Here is a 12,973-nt window from a genome sequence, read left to right as displayed (position 1 = left end):
ACAGCAAGATGACGCAACAAAAAGAAACACAGATTCCCGTGCCACTAACAACAACAGAAGTGGACAAAGAAGAGCACACAGGAGATAGACACAGAGAACAGACACCTGGGGCAGGGTGGGGGGGAGAAATAAATAAATCTTTAAAAAAAATAAAATACCTGAAGGACTGAAATACACAGTAAACCCAGAGGCAGTTGAGAATTGTGGTTAAGGGTGCAAATACAAGCAAGTTCTTCTGTGAACTAGAGCAGATGTATATCACTATTGTATATACATGGAAAACTACAATTAGTGTGACCTGTAGACTGTGGTTAACAGCAATACTATAATATTCTTGCATAAATGTCAAGCTGTACTGTGTTGATAAAGGAGGTGTATGGAAAAAGTGTGCTAAATGTATGCTATGGGCAGAGGACGTGGCCCAGTGGTTAGGGCATCCATCTACCACATGGAAGGTCCGCAGTTCAAACCCTGGGCCTCGTTGACCCATGTGCAGCTGGCCCATGTGCAGTCCTGATGCACACAAGGAGTGCCCTGCCATGCAGGGGTGTCTCCTACATAGGGGAGCCCCATGCACAAGGAGAGCACCCCAGAAGGAGAGCTGCCCAGCGTGAAAGAAAGTGCAGCCTGCCCAGGAATAGTGCCACACACACAGAGAGCTGACACAATAAGATGACACAACAAAAAGAAACACAGATTCCTGTGCTGCTGACAATAACAGAAGCGGACAAAGAAGACACAGCAAATAGACACAGAGATCAGACAACTGGGGTCGGGCTGGGGAAGGGTAGAGAAATAAATAAATAAATAAATCTTAAAAAAAAAGAAAGATAAAGGTTTGCATGACTCAAAAAAAAAGGATGCTAATGGACCATGATTGGTAGTAATAGTCTGGTCATATTGTCTCATAATCTGTAACAAATGTTCAACAAGGGTGTGGAATTGTATTGGAAATTTACACATCTGTATGATTGTTTTGCAAGTTCACAATATTTGTAATAAAAATATATTTAAAAAATAATATGGGTTGCGGAAAAAATACACCAAATGTAAGATAGGAACTATAGTTGGTAGTAATATTGTGATGATGTTCATGCACAGTTTGTAACAAATGTTTCACAATGCAAAGAGTTGGTGAAAGGGTGATGTATGAGACACCTGTGTGATGTTATGTATGTATATTTTGTAAGATCACAATCTTTAGTGTGCATGTCAATGTATGAATGATATACTTCCATAAAATATAAAAAGTTTTTTAAGTATAGAGTGTTCAGAGATGATGAAGAAAGAGTTGGCCTTGCTGATTCTGAAACTTCAAGATTCAGAGAGCCACTTATGCACACATTGTTGTGACTGGCAATGGAAGAAATTGAGCATTGATGTGGAGTAAGTGGCCACAGTAGTTGCTGAGGGCAGGGAGAGGGAAGAAAAGAGGTGATGTGGGGACAATTTTGGGACTTGGAATTGTCCTAAATGATATTGCAAAGACAGATGCTGGACATTATATATCCTGCCATAACCTACTGAATGGACTGGGGGAGAGTATAAACTAAAATGTAAACTACAATCCCCGTGGTGCAGCAGTGCTCCAAAATGTATTCACCAAATGCAACAAATGAACCACAATGATGAATGAGGTTGTTGATGTGGGAAGAGTGGGGTAGGGGGTTTATGGGAACCTCTTATTTTTTTGATGTAATTTGTGATCTATGTATCAATACAATTAAAAATGATGCAATTGGGGGTGGGGAGTGGGGTGTAAAGGAACTTCTTATATTTTTTCAGTGTAACAATTTGGAAAAAAATCTACTCATTCCCTATAAATGTGTATTATTTTCATAATTAATTATCTTTAAAGACATTTTCAATGATATGTTTTAAACTTTAAAAAAAGAAGTAATATTGGATATGAATGGACTCTGTAAAATAAAGCCAAAAATCTATGAAAGTACAGTTCTATAATTAAGAATGTACCAACCCACCATGTATGGATTAACAATTCTAATACTTCTATGAATTTGCACTGGAATCAATTTTCATAGATAGTTGACAGATGAGGGAATATTTTTCACACTGTGAAATAGGTGATTATAGATAAGCAAGGGAGGAGACTAGAATGTTCTATATGTTAATAGTTTAGATTTATTAACTCATGTATCAGTAAATATAGAGTGTTGCATGTAGGCATATTTATAAACATGTATATACACACATATGTTTCCTCACACTCTCTTCAGAGAGGCCTTAGAAGGCACAGTACCATGGCACTCAGAACATGGAATTTATCACCATTATCCAATAAGTGTCTTCTTGGAGAAATTGTTGACTCTAGGAGAGAAACATGCAAGAAATGACTGGCACAATTTATAGTACCATAGAGTAAATATGTGCTAAAATAAAACTCTCAATGATGGGGTTATACTACAGATAAAGAGTACAGCTGACATTTTACCCCCATGGCCAAAAGTGGAACAAATTAAACAAGAAAAGTAATATTGTATCACTACTAAAAGTATCATATAAATTTTATGAGTTCATCCTGATATTAATAAATAATTGATTAAATAAATAAGAAGAGACAAATCTCCCTTGCGGGAAAAAAATCAATAATTTATGTAGATATTACTTTTTCAAGGCCATGGAGAAAAATCCCACTCTTGAAGTATGGGTTTCACTTAGTGACTTCTTCCCAAAGGTGATATAAGGAAGGTTAGAGAAATGAGGAACTTTATGCTGGGGAACCACAAAACACTGCTGAAAGAAGTCAATATCAACAACGATAAGTCATGTTGATAGGATGCACCCTGGTTATGATGGAATGAAAATGATACTTTATTTCTGGTGCATTCTTCCAAAAACCCATAAGCTCAGTCTAATCATGAGAAGAACATCAGAAAATTCAAACTGAGGGAAACTTTACAATATATCTTACCTACACTCCTCGAAAGTATCCAGGTTATCAAAACCAAGAAGAGTCTGAGAAGCTGCCACAATCACAAAGTGACTAAGAAGTTATGACAAATAAATAAAAGGTGTTATTTTGGATGGCAGATGGTACAAACAGGGGAAAGGGGGTAAGAGGTTCTTGGAAACTATCTATAACATCCTTACAGGATTTCTGCAACTCTAAAACTGTTCTAAATATTAAGTTTATTAAGAAGTAAAATTTTTAGTGAAATGCAAATTCCTGGGATCATAAAACTCCAAGATTCAATACCGACACAATTATATGCATTGGAAAATTACTCTGATTTCACAGAGTAATTGGAATAACTAAATAAAATGATAAACATGAAATAACTGACATTATGCCAAGCATTAATAGTGAAAACTTTATGATTCAACCCCACATATGCTAACTCATCACACCTCCTTCCATGCATCCACTCTTCTATTTTCATCCCTCATCATCTTTCCAAAGTTTTTACAACAGGTAGAGTCATATTAACCCAGAGAAATCTTTCTACTTGGCAAGGGTTTTCATGAACATCACTCTCTCTAAACCATACACAGACTCCAATAACCTCAAACATAAAGATCCAATTTGTGGACAGAATACAAGACTCTCTTTTACAAGACTCATTTTCAACTTTTCATGAATGCCCATCATTGTTCATCAGATATTCAGAATTATTTCTAAAACTGCACCACATCCTATGGTTATACTGAACTCACATTTGTGTCCCTCTTATCTCTTTTTGTTGTGCTTCTACCTCCACATCCTCATGGAATTATTCCAATTCCTCCTTCAAGGCTCAGTTCAATCATGAGGTCCCATATGATGCCTTCATTAACTCGCACAAAACAGGATGAGTCCAAAGTTCTAGACCCTCTTCACTAGGAATTCAGAGCCAGCTCAGGATATTGCATGTACTCATTTCTATGTCTCTTAAATTGTTTAGATATAATCTTTTATAAAAGAAACAATGTGTCGCTCAATTCTTCATTCCCAAATTCATATTTAGTTCTTCATATTGTTTGATGACTAAATGTCATGTGTTGAACCGGATTCTTCCCAAAATTTTAGAAAAAGAAAAAGCAGTGAAACAAAAATCTCTATCTATGAAATTATGTTCCACTGTGTGTCTTCTCCAGTGTATCTTCATGAGAGAGTGTTCATTTATATAGGACACCAAGGGGGCAGGGACTCAACCATGAGTACCACCAGTGATATGATCAAATCAAAGCTCTAATCTTGATTTAATTAAGTAAATGTAAAAAAATGAATTTAAATCCATCAAAGGGTATCATGTACAGAGGAACAGATCAGTTTACAAACATAATTGAAATCTCTTCTTGGAATTCATCAGTAGTATCAACCTGCCACAGAGACCTTTAGGGATTTCATTCCCATGAAACTCATGAATGAATTATTCTTTTGTCTCTCTTCTTGATAAGATACATACTTCTCTGGAGGTAAGAAAGAAAACCACAAAGCAAACTCATGCCAGTTTTGAACCTCAGAAGACAGATAAGGAGAATCATGTCCATCTCTTATCCCACTGAACACCTTCCTTTCCTGTAGTAAGTCACCTTTCTTTAGATGTGAACTCTAATATTACAAGGTTTCCCAAAATGGTTTCTCTATCACTGATAGTAAAAAAGATTCTGGGTACACTAAAATATCTTGTTTCCAATCTGTCTCCTTTGGAGTCACGGGACTTCCCTCTCTCAACAAGATTTCCTTTTCTCTCACTTCTTCTCCATTCTCCCCAAAACTTAGCAATATATGTGCAAATCACTCAATCATTTATTTCTTAATCATTTGACAAATATTTATTCAACAATACTGTATGGTAAATAGTAAGTTATATTCTGGGAATGAATAGAAGAGTGAGATATTTTGCTTCTGCTCAAACAGCTCACAGACTTTAGAAGGCATGAGATAAGCAAATAAGTAAATGCAACATAATAAGATGGTACTGGAATCCTCCTGGAGTATATTTCCATATATCAGGATCAGCTTTTCCATTTCTGCTAAAAAGGCTCTTAGGACTTAGATGGGAATTACATCGAAGCTGTAGATAACTTTGGGTAGTACTGACATCTTAACAATATTAATTCTCCCTATTCATGAACACAGAATACCTTGCCATTTACTTAGTTCTTTTATTATTTCATTCAACTTTTTTTTTTGAAGTTTTCATTGTGTATCCTTTTTAGTTAAAGTTATTCCTATGCATTTTCTTCTTTTAGATGGTATGGTGAGTGGATTTTTTTATTGTCCATTTAAGAATGTTCTTTCTGTTGTATAATATAAAACTTTTTTTTTCATGGAAACCTGATAGGTTTCATTTGGTTGAATTCATTTATGATCTCTAGGGTTTTCTTGGGGCAGCTTGTCATGATATAAATAAGGATCACCACATTTCTTAAAACAGATGATTTTACATTTTCTTTCTAAATTGGGTAGACTTTTTTTAGTTTTATGGCCTAACTTCTTAACTTCCAGTATAATACTGAATTGCAATATTGAAAGCAGTCATCCTTGTTTTGTTCCAGATCTCAAAGCGATAACTTCCACTCTTTCAGGATTGAGGATAAAATTACCTGTGTTTTCTTATATATTTTGTTTATTCTGTTTAGGGAGTTATTTATATTCTTATTTTTCTAAGTATTTTTATCATGAAAAGGTGTTGGAATTTATCATTCACATTTTCTGCATCAATTTAGATTTTCATGTGATTTCCTTTTCATTAGGTTAATGGGTATATTACATTGATTTTCTTAAGTTGAACATTCATTTTGAATCCCATTTTTTCTTAGTGGGTAATTTTTGTAATATTCTCTTGGATTTGACATGCTAGTATTTGTTAAGTGCTTTGCATCTATATTTATGAGAGAAATTGCTCCTTGCTTTACTTTCTTTGATATGCTTTATGTAGTTTTGGCATCAAAATAACTTTAGTCTCATAGAATGAGTTTGGAAGCTATATGTATCTTGACTTCAAGTTGGAAGGTTATGAAAAATATTGTCATTAATTCTTCTTTGAATATTTCATAGATTTCATTTTGGAAGATGTCTGATCCTAGACTTCTAGTTTTGAGAAGTTTTTGATAACTATTTGAATTTCTTTACTCATTATGTTTTTGTTGAGATCTATTTCTTTTCAGTCAATTTAGATAAATTGCATGTTTTTAGGAATTGGTCCATTTCTTCTATTTTCTAGATTTCGGTAGACAATTATTCATAGATTTAATTCATAATCCCTTTAATGTCAGCAATATTTAGCAACATCCCTGATTACATTTTTTATTTTGGTAATTTACATCCTCTTTCTTGTTTCCTTTTCAATCTAAATAAACCTTTTCTATTTTATTGATCTTTTCCAAGAAACAATTTCATTGGTTCACACAATTGTTTTTTCTATTTCTCTTCACTGAAATCTATATTGTTTTTCTCCTTCTTCTAGATTTAGGTACAGTTTGCCCTTCTTTTTCTATTTCCCACAAATCTGTAGTTAGGCTTTTTAAAAAAAATTTTCTCTCCCCTTCCTCCCTGCCCCCACCCCCCAGGTGTCTGTTCTCTGTGTCTATTTGCAGCATGTTCTTTGTCCGCTTCTGTTGTTGTCAGCAGCATGGGAATCTGTGTTTCTTTTTTGTTGTGTCATCTTGCTGCGTGAGCTCTCCGTGTGTGTGGTGCCATTCCTGGGCGGGCTGAACTTTCTTTCACACTGGGTGGCTCTCTTTATGGGGTGCACTCCTTGCGCATGGGGCTCCCTTATGCAGGGACACCCCTGCGTGGAATGGTACTCCTTGCATGCAATAGCACTGTGCGTGGCCAACTGGACACAGGTCAAGGAGGCCCTGATTTGAACCGCAGACCTCCCATGGGGACCTCCCATGTGGTAGACAGATGCCCTATCCACTGGGCCAAGTCTGCTTCCCTGTAGATAGGTTTTTTATGTGTTATTTTTTAAAATATGAGGATTCACACCTACAAATTTCCCTGAATATTTCAAATTCATCCCAAATGTGGCCTAACAGAATGAATTAGTTTAGCCACAAAATAAATAATAAAATGGACTGTGATGTGTAGTGGATTTCAAATGTCAGCTGCAGTTTTGAGAGACTGTCCACATTAAGGAATTTGAGATTCCATATTACTAAATAAGTTCTATATGAAAATGAATTAGAAAATTATCCTAAGTGGGAACTCTGGTAAGAGATTCCTGTATAAAAGATGGATCCTTAGAATTATAGTTGCATTGTAAAGGTTAACAAAGTATAAATACATTAATCAAGTATGTGTATGAAGAGACACACTTCTCCTGACCATGGTGCTACAAGTGCCAAAGCTCTCTGAATGAAGATCCAGCATGCAGTCTGAAATCACAGAAGCTTTGTGACCTTAAAGGCTCAAGGTGCACAACTTAACATTAAATTGTTTTAGCTTGCTAATTTCCAAATAATGTAAAACGTGAATCCTCTCTTTTCTACTGAGACTTCCAAGAATTCACACAAATATGTCCTCAAATTAAACAGCAGAATTTTAAAACTCAGTATATCAATGGATAAATTCTTACATTGCTAGAATCACAATAAGTCCATAGTAAGATACCAGTAAGTCTACTTTAGTCCAAATTTCATTCCCCAAACCAGAGGATTCTGGGATGGTGATGTCTACTCCACAGCTAATAGAGAGGGGCTGTGATCCTTTAGAGCTGATGGATGGGACTATGTTGCTTGTAGTTTTAGGCTTTCTCTGTTACTTGGTATGTAGTTGTCCATCATCACCCCCTTGCCTGTTGTCTTGGGTGAAAGCAATGAACTGGAGAGTAAGTGTTGCAAATCTATTGAGGTTCAGGGCCCAGCTGGTACATGGGAAGCCCCCAAACTTAAGTCACTTGTACATAAACCTACAAACTCTAGTACTAATTACAAGTACAAATGAAAGGACAGAAAAGCCACATGTAGGGAATCTGAAGGTAGTGGTCACTGGAGGTTCTGAGGGTAGGAAACAGTAAAAAGTGTTATAAGACAGGGGCATTTTTTGGAATTGGGAATTGTCCTAAAAGACATTGCAATAACAGATGCAAACTATTATATATCTTGCCATAACCTATGGAATTATGTCGAAGAGAGTGTAAACTACAATGTAAACATTTGTCCATGCTTAGTGGCAATGCTCCACAGTTTGTTCATCAATTGCAATGAATGTACCTCACTAATGAAAGATGTTGTTCATGTGGGAAAATGTGGGAAGTGTGGGGAGTGGGGCATATTAGAATCCCCTATCTTTTTCATATGATATTTGTGTAATCTAAGTATCTTTTCAAAAATTAAAAATATCTATACAGACCCTAAGAAAGCAAGTTATCATGACTAAAAGACAGAAAAAAAGACAGACAATAGGAATAAAAGCTTTTAAGTTTTTCAGATTTTGAAAATATTCAGAGAATATGAAACAACACTTTTTAATGAGTTTTAGAAGATTAAAAAAATATTGCAATTATATTAAATGTTATAATTCAATAATTAAATAAATAGAACCTCTGAAGCTAAAATGTACAATGATGAAAATGTAAAATTTCCAAGTAGGAATGGGAGAAATTTATCTACCATGGGAATCAAAGACCCACTAATCCTGAAACAGAAATGGAAAATAAACCAAATTTATATCTGTGGACCTACTACACTTGACATTTTATCCATGTCCCTCCATTTACTGCCAGTAAAACATTCCCTTTCATATTTTCTTTGCACAGTGAAACAGATCTACAGGTTGATTTCAGTGATTTATTGTTCCACTGATGTTTTCCTTCTTGGATAATAAATAAATAAAAAATATTTTCATTCAGGAAACGAAAAATATATATATATATAACCACACTTAGGATGATGTATCTCAGAGCTATTAATATGCAGGTGCTTCCAATTGTTCTGAGAGGGATGATCTGGAAATGAGGAGAAATGGGAAGTGTGACATTGGAGAAAGACATTAGAATGTGAAATCCAGGACCTTCTCATTCAATACTGTTACTCTAGAATTTGCTTCTCTTGCAAACTCAGTTCTTGGCAGTGGAGGGAGGAGTAATTGCTCCTATGTTTGAAATATACTCACTTAGGCATGGGCTACGTTATTACAATGCATTATAATAGGTAAGCGTTCTGTTACAATTTTCTACTTTCTCTTGGTTTAAATGATGTTCCTTGGACCTGGGTGTGTTTATTCTCACTTCCCCACTCTGGACAGTAAATCTTCAATTGGCAGTATTCATCTTTTCTAAATTTCTCATGTTAGGGTCCCAAAGTATTTATTCTACTCATAAAACATTCAATTAAACAGAACACAAATCACTCAAAATATATCTTGCCCTCCTTCTATGTAACATATATTTCATGGTTTTCAGACAGCAAATAAATCCCCCACTTATCCAGGAAAAAAAACAGTTTTTCCTTCTGTAACTTGGTGTTTATCTCTCACTGAAATTATGGAAGTGTCTTTCGATGAAATCTATATTTTAGGAACTCTCTGCAAGGTTTCCCTTTTTAAAAAAACCTAACTGTACTTAAGTTTCACTGATAAAGACAATATGATGCTTTTTTTCCTTTATAGCCATTTATAGACTCTTAAGGAATAAACTTTCTTTTACATGAGAACAAATTTTACCCTCAGTTTAGAGTGAATCATTGTTTTCACATATTTTAGGATCCTGGAGAAGAATAAAATTCTACTGACAAAACCAGGAATACTTTTTTTATTTTAAAGGAAAAGAGAAGATGCAGGAATGGGGAAATAAGAAAAGATCTTTGTAATAACATAATTTCGAGGAGAATATAATAGAGTTGAAAAGGTCTCCATCACTCACATATGATATTTGCTTAATAAAAATGTTACCTTATGAATCAGTGTACCAGCTAAATATTTTGAAAGGAAACAGGAAGTTTCTTAGGGGATTTTGAAAGATACCAATCACCCTCTCTTCATAAATACAATCAAAGTGTAAGTAAGTTTGGCATCCACAACTGAGTCTTCTTAGGGTGTGACTTCAGTAGGGTAGGTTATTCTTAGCAGTCTTTTCTCCCTCTTTCTGGTTTGTATTCCTGTCCTCCAGATGGGGAAACTGCAGGTGGTGGTGCCTATTTAATCAATACTGAAGACATGAGCCTCCTTCTCCCTGACTGCAGAAAGGGGGCATATTTGTGTGGTCAATAATTCCAGTGGAGTCTTCTTGATTATACAGTGTTCCTGATTATAACAGAAGTATCACCTTTCTTAGCTGGACTGTTTTTCACTCTTTTCCATACTTCCAAATATTGAAAGACATAACTCTAGTTTCTTCAGTAACATGAGTGTTCATGACTACCACGTTTTTTCTCAAGATTCTTTTTCAAAATTTTCTTAATGTTTTTATTTTTAAAGAAGCTTTAGATTACATAAATGTTACATTAAAAATACAGGAGATTCCCATATGCTCCAGCCCCTCAAGATCCCACACTTTACCACATTAACAACTTGTTTCATTAGAGTTGTACATTTGTTAACATTGAAGGACACATATTGAAGCATTGCTACTAACCATGAACTACACTGTAGATTATAGTTTACCCTCAGTCTCAGACAATTTTATAGGCTGTGACAAAATGTATAATGGCCTTGTTTCCATCATTGAAAGGTCATGTAGGAGAATTCTTATGTCTCCAAAATGTCTCCATATTACTCCTTATTCTTCCCTTTCCTCCCCTCAGAACCTCTGGTGGCCAATGCCTTTATTTCAATGATAAAATTCTTTAATTACTATAATAACACATCTATAATAGAATAATAATATCTAGTTATTATAATGTACAATGGACTAAAGTAAAAATTCTTAAAAGCTTTTATTTGGAAAGAGATTTCTGCTCAAAAATAAGCCTTTCATGTAAACTATTTTGTACCAGAACTGATTACAAAATAGCAGTCTTGCAGGGTAGCAATTGGGAACTGATACATCAAATTGTTGGGAGTGAGAAGACCACTGACACTATTTGCATGTGGTAAATGTACATAATTGCTCTTGTATAGCTTGGAAAAAAATGATTCACAATATTTTGTTTGCAGTAACATTTAAAGAAAGCACGTAGGAAAGGTATTGACAAACTGGTTTATGTGAAAAATGATTTTACTGAGAATCCTAATTCAAGTTAATGTGGAATAAGGTGGGGCTCTTACTTGCACTGGAGAGAATTCCAGAAAAAAGTGACAAGGTGAGGATTTTTAATTTTCAGATTAAGGTGTAATCAAAACATAGACATTTTATAAAACTGCATGAATGAAATATCTTTTCCTGAAAATTTCAGTTCTGATAAGTGTATGACTCACATGAGAGACTGAACCTGTGTGTCAATAAATTACAAGTGAAAATGAATTCACAGCTTTGCCGAAGAATTTGAAGTGAATACAAATATGTAAGCAATTATTAACATCTTCAAATATGACCATTAGCTCAGAGAAATCATTACCTCCAAAATGCCACTCTGGTTTGCCATTTGTAGTGATGGCAAGGAAATCAGTTGATGAATGAAGCATTCACCTTAGTCTACCCAGAAGAAAACAGTAAGCCTACATAAATGTCTGAAATTATGTCCTAATATCTGGGTTTAATATTAGAATAAGATATAGTAGGAAATGCAGAAAAACACATATTAGCTTTTTATGACCCATAAATGAGGACTATTGTCCTATGGAGTGCTGAAAGAAATTTCCAGATAATATCCTTCAATATAGAAATATTTTTTAAAGGGCAAATTTATGTCCCTGAAGAATGATAGAAATTATTGGAACCAGCATTGTTTGAAGAATCAGGGATTGTGTTGTTGATTACAACTCACTTGAATTATGATTTTGAAGGTGCAGGAGAAAGTCACATATTGGAGATGGAATGTGGATTACTATAAAGCAGTCAGATGACATCGCCAGTTCAGGATGTGACCTTTCAGGAACTAATGAACAAGCTTTGGTAGCTGGTACAGAGCCTTTGCTAGGAGAGCTTATTTTTCACTAACACCATAAAACACAAGCAGTTTCTTTCATCTGGGAGTGACTGCAATACACTTTCATCCCTCCAGCACCTGCTATAATTTTATATATACAGAATAAACTGAATGAAATATTTTACTGCTGAAAATCCAGGCAGCAGTTTCTATCTTCAATCCTGAATCCAGGAATACAATGAGGCAACACATGATGTAAAATAATACAAAAGAAATAGGAATCCGTGATATACCAAAATCAAACAAATGTAAGTTTTTATTAAGCAAATGCAAGATTATCTCTTTATACACTTACAAAGTACCTAGATTAAGGTCTCCTCTAATCCATATTTTATTCCTCCACCTTGTGTACCCTGGGATGGTGATGCCCACTCCACCTCTAAATTGAAAGTTGGCTTAGATCCCACATGGCTGATGGGTGGAATTCTCCTGCTTGCACTTGTAGACTTTCTCGGTTCCCTGGTATGGTGGTTGACCATCCTCACCTCCCTGTTAGCTGACACTGGCAAATACAATGAATTGGAGAGCAGGTGTTGCAATTCTGCTGAGGCTCATTCAAGTCTCCTGACCATACAACAACCCCAGCACCAACAACAGGTCAAGTAAAAGTGACAGAGAGGTATATGTAGAAAGATCACATCTGAGTCCAACTCCATCACACTTCAGAGTACAAATTCCAAATTAGGGCCTACTGGCAAGGCACAGAACTCCAGAGCCATCTGCCATGACCATAGGAATGAGGTGTCTCTGTAGTCCTCAGGAGAACCACTACCTGGGGTAGTATCTACTTAGGCTGTCTCTGAGATTCTGCTGAAAGATGCATAAGCCCAATTCATCTGATGACCTCCTGACTCATTTTGAAGTCTCTTAGCCATATAAACTCATTTGTCTTTCCCATTTCCCCTTTTTATTCAAGGTATTTTTCTAATTGTATCACCAGCTCGTGCTTGGTAGTAATTCCTCAGCATCAGGGATTCTCAACCCAGGGGATATGTCC

This window comes from Dasypus novemcinctus, chromosome 22, assembly GCF_030445035.2.
Source record: "Dasypus novemcinctus isolate mDasNov1 chromosome 22, mDasNov1.1.hap2, whole genome shotgun sequence".
In the NCBI taxonomy this organism is placed as follows: domain Eukaryota; kingdom Metazoa; phylum Chordata; class Mammalia; order Cingulata; family Dasypodidae; genus Dasypus; species Dasypus novemcinctus.
This window is presented reverse-complemented; position numbering follows the sequence as displayed.